We start from the raw sequence: 5058 nt of genomic DNA, 5'->3' as shown, positions 1-5058 counted from the left end.
TTACATGGTTGAACTGAATCTGGTCCAACTTCTCAAACACTGCAAGAATTCTCTCTGCAGCATTCCTGAGAAGTGGTCATCCAAATTCTGCTTGAATATTTCCAGTAAAAGGGAATGCCTAAATGAAGAGTGAGTCCCAGTAGAGGTCAGAATGAACGGTTCAAGTCCTTATTTCCTGATAAGGAAAGGGGATGCGGTGAGGTTTAAAGGGATTTTAAAGGGGCCCAAGCAATGTGCAAGAACAGAGGGGCAGTAATGAAGTAAAGGGAGAAGAGGATTTAAAGAAGGAATTTAAAGGGAGAAGAGAGGAGAGAGGAGATGAACAGAGAAGGCAAAAGTAGAGAGAAGAGAAAAGGAGAAAGGAGAGGAGACAGGAAAAGCCAAAAAAGGGGAGAAGGGAGGAGAAGGGAGGGGAAGAGAGGAAGAGACTTCATGAAACATTTTAAAAATACACGTAAGACAACAAAAGAAATTTCCAAAGGGGGACACAGATAAGGAGGGCAACATTAATATTACCATGTTAAATCTAATATCTACTTTTAAAAAGTAACAATCTGTATGTAATATAGATTCATGATTCCAAAGAAAATCCTTCTATTCTGTTTGTTTGTTGCATATGGAAATGTTTGTGTTGATGGTTGTCAAGTCTGAAATCTAAAAGGAAAAAAAGAAAAAAAAATTCTTTTTTGGGGGGGAGTGGAACACAGGCCCAGGCAATCATTTCATGTTTTCCTGCTTGTCCTTCAGCAGCTCAATGATTCATTGTGCTGAAAAATCCCAGGGGAGACTCAGGTTCCCGGCCAACCCTGTAATCAGCCTCTGGGCATAGACACCCAGGTAGACTGGTTCTGATATTAGTTAGTGAGGAAAGGGGAGAAAGATACAATGGTCTCCATGTTACTTCCCTAGGACTGGTCTAGATAGAAGGAAGTATCAAGATGACAGTAGAAAGTGAAGAGGTTAACCTTTATCCTACTAGGGTCCTGTTAGCACTGGTTTTGAGGCAGGGTGGGTTAAATGCATTTTGCAAGGTGACCTCTGATCCTAGTAAGCCAAGAATCCAGCAATGAAACTATGGCTCCCTGAGTCTCCTTTTTACTTCTTTCTATAAGACACAAGCCAACACTTTCTCTTCCTTCTTCTTCCTCTTATTCCCTACCACCTCTATCGGGAATGATGGAAAGAATCATCTCCCCTGAGGCAGCAAAGAATAGACATCTGCACCTGGGGGGAAGACCAATTATTCCCACAGTTAAATATATTTTTAAAGATGATGGCTAAGGTTTCAGTTCCAACTCCCTTTCTAGGGAAGGGTAATGAATGATGCTAGATAGTGGAGGCAGCAACATGTAATAGGAGCAAAGGACAGTTATAAAGAAGATAAAATACAAGGAAGTTTGGGCGGCCCTGAGGAACCAGGCTAGCCTACTCAGAGACAACAATGATGTCTCCCACCCCAGATGCGTCTCTGAGATGCATCAGGGAATTAGTTTGGGGCCAGGACCTACTGAACCTCATTTATAAAGTATTAATTCAACTTTTAAAAATCTGTTAAGTAACTATGACATGCAGAGCACTGTGCTAGATGCTGGATGAGATACAAAGTTTAGCTATTACATCATCCCTGCCATCCTGGAGCTTACAATTCTGGGGAATGGGGGGAGGGAGGGAATAAGCATTTATTAAGGGCCTACTATGTTCCAGGCACTATACTAAGTGCTTTATAAATATTATCTCACTTGATTCTCACAACAATGCTGGGAGGTAGGTCATATTATCATTCTCATTTTACAGCTGAGAAAATGGAAGCAAACAAGTTAAGTGACTTGCCCAAGGTCACATAGCTAGCAAGTGTCTGAGGTCAAATTTGAACTCAGCTCTTCCTGACTCTAGGCCCAGAGCTATATCCACTGCACCACCTAGCTGCTTCAAGAAGGGGTTATGACATATACACAAATAGCAATTCTTACCAGTTACCCAGAACCAGAGGGCTAAGCTGACACGGATCCAGGGTCAGTCTTGAAGGCTAAGCATTCAACAAGATTCTTTTCTCTATGATGTCTTTATGGCTTTTGCCTTTACCAAGATTCTCTCTCTGGGAAAATCACAACCCACCTCATTTTAGCTTTTCTCTTTCGGTCTTAGACTCCATTCCTGTAAAAAAAAAAAAACAAAAACCCAAAAAACTCAAGGCTCACACTTTGCATTTAAATAAAAAATATGTATTCCTGGCCTGCAATGAACAGACAAGGATAATAATTCAATCTCTTTGAGAAGCAATAGGGAATATATATTACCTTTATACAAATTCTGGTTTTTTATTTTTTTGTTTTTTGGGTTTTGGTTTTGGTTTTTGTTTTGTTTTTTTTTTTTTATTAGGGAACAAGGGAAAGGAAGTGTCTATTACCTGTTGGGCACTGTGCTAAGCACTTTACAAATATGTCATTTGATCCTCATAATAACCTGAGAGGTAGATGCTATTATTATCTCTATTTTAAAGATGAGGAAACTGAGACAGGCAGAGGTTAAGGGACTTGCCCAGGGCCACACAGTTAATAAATTTCTATGGCCAGATTTGAACTCAGGTTTTTGTTTGTTTGTTTTTTAACCCTTCTTGTCCTCAAATGGTTTGGTTTCAATACCCTTAAAAGAATAATGTCACCAAAGGGGAAAGTTTCAGTCCCTTTAAAAAGGGGTTTAGGCACTTACCTGAGGTCACAAAGCTGTAGAAAGTAACAGAACTCATATCCTCTTGGCACCAAATCTTCTTTCCACTTCTAAATCCAACCCTCATTAACAAGAGATAATCAAAGCCCCAAACAAAGGCTCACCTCCCTAGGACCTCATCAAATTGATCAAGAGACTCATCTCATCATTAGCAATAATAATAGTAATGCATGAATATACATGTACATATACATATACATATATATATACACATATATACATACATTCACACACATATATATGCACGCACAAAGTACTTTCACATCCATTATCTCATTGGCTCTCCCCAATTACCTTGTTGGGCAGGGATAAGCTATCCTCTCCATTTTGTAGATGAAGAAACAGCAGCTCAGAAAGTTCTAGGTGTTTGCCCATGGCCTGGTCCAATGTTCTATGACACCACATGACCTTGCAAAGCTCAGCCAATAGCATGAGACAAGGCCTAGGTTGGACTTGCCTTATGTAATTAACAGAAAAGAAGCATAGACATAGATAGTGTCTATTCACTGGCCTCAAAACTGCTGAAGGAGAGATTCTACTGTATAAAGGAGGATGAAGGCCCAGAGAACAGGCGAGAGACAGCAACTTTCTCCCTCCTTACCCACCTACCCTCCAGGGCAAGGCTGTGCCTACACTTGCAGAAATTTGAGTTCTCTTTCTCTCTTCTTCCCAGTTTCTTTGATTTACACCCCTATATTACTTGGCGAATTTGTTTTCTCTCCCTTCAATAAAGTCGGAATAGTCATCCTGGGTCCTCCCTGTTTGTAGAAAAACCACACATCTGTATGGCCTGGAGTAGACTGAGCCTGCACTTAAATGCCAACATGATCCTGGCATTTAGAGACGGAGAGCAATAGTGTGACATGACTGCCGAAAAGGTTCATCATGCAAGCTTAAAATTTACGTATCATCACATTATACTATCAAGTGCCCAGAACAAAGGGGATAGAGAATCATCTCCCTGTCCCCTGTCCATCCAATTGTAAGCTCCTTGAGGGCAGGGAATGTCTTTTGCCTCTTCTTGTATCCCCAGCACTTAGCACAGTGCCTTGCACATAGTAGGAGTTTAATAAATGTTTATTGATTAATTAATTGATTGCCCTGGTCAAACTACATCTGGAGGGCACCTGGTTCAGATCTGAGCACCACATTGGAGAGGGAACATGGACCTAAAAAAAGAGGTTGGTTAGAGGAAAATGACACGGATGGTGAGGGGATTCTCCAAGGAATCTGACACAGTCCAGGAAATTCTATCCCCCTAGCTATGAAATGATGTTTTAGGAGGAATAATGAAAAAAAAAAAAACAACTAGGAAAGTTAACCAAGGATTAGGCCAAATACCCGTGAACTAGGGGGTTGAACCTTGTCTAGGGTTTACACCAGAGTTTTACACTAGGATTGGTAGAGGATAAGCCAAACCCACCAAAACCTCTAGGGGTATAGGTTGTCATTCCTATACCCCTAAGAGTAGGAATGATGTTATGATAAGTAACACAGTAGATAGAGTGCCAGGCCTGGAGTCAGGAAGACCTGAGTTCAAATCCAGTCTCAAACACTTACTAGTTGTGTGACCCTAAGCAAGTCACTTAACCCTGTTTGCCTCAGTTTCCTCATCTGTAAAAGGAGCTGGAGAAGAAAATGGCAAACCACTTCAGGTTCTTTGCCAAGAAAATGGGGTCATGAAGACTTGGATACAACTGAAACAACTGAACAATAACAATAATAAATGCCAGGCACTATGCTAAATGCTTTACAAATATTATCTCATTTGACCCTCATAATAACCCTGTGAGGTAGGGATTATTATTATCCCCATTTTACAGATGAGGAAACTGAGGCAAACAGAGGTTCAAGTGAATTCCCCAGACTTATAGCTAGAAAATGCCTGAGGTCAGATTTCAGCTCAAATCTTCCCAACTCCAGGCCCCAGCACTCTATCCTCTGTAACACCTAGCTGCCCCCTAGATAACTATCTTCAAATATTTAAAGGGCTGCCATCTGAAAAAGGGATTAGGCTTATTTGTGTAATTCCAGAGGGCAGAAATGGCACCAAGAGACAGAGGTTACAGGGATGCAGGACTTAAGCTAACATCTTTCCCTTCCCTTCCCCTCCCTTCCTTTCCTTTCCCTCTGTCCACACAGGGTATCATACCCTTACCTATGGATATTCTGCCAAAGGAATATAAATTTTGGTGACTGGAAACTAGCAAGATATCTTGGGGTTTGCTAGATTTCTTTCTTAAGGACCATGCCTTAAACTCAATTCACTCTGGCTCTCATTGATTGGCCAGTTATAGGTCAGTGGTCATCGTTTAGGCCTTGATGGTTCAG

At 41.0% G+C, this 5058-nt stretch overlaps 1 long non-coding RNA gene across 1 annotated transcript; it reads right to left on the bottom strand.

Annotated features, from left to right (window-relative positions):
• Positions 1 to 387: 387 nt before the first annotated feature.
• LOC114025747 lies at positions 388 to 3078 on the bottom strand. The gene is made up of 3 exons (XR_003567068.1): positions 3022 to 3078; positions 1971 to 2154; positions 388 to 654 (listed from the first exon to the last, which is right to left on the bottom strand). It is a non-coding gene; the product is annotated as an uncharacterized LOC114025747 (long non-coding RNA).
• Between the last annotated feature and the right edge of the window lie 1980 nt (positions 3079 to 5058).

Source organism: Vombatus ursinus, unplaced genomic scaffold, assembly GCF_900497805.2.
Source record: "Vombatus ursinus unplaced genomic scaffold, bare-nosed wombat genome assembly UNPS02014832.1, whole genome shotgun sequence".
NCBI lineage: Eukaryota > Metazoa > Chordata > Mammalia > Diprotodontia > Vombatidae > Vombatus > Vombatus ursinus.
Note: the sequence above shows the minus strand (reverse complement) of the source record. Positions and strands in the feature narration are given on the sequence as shown.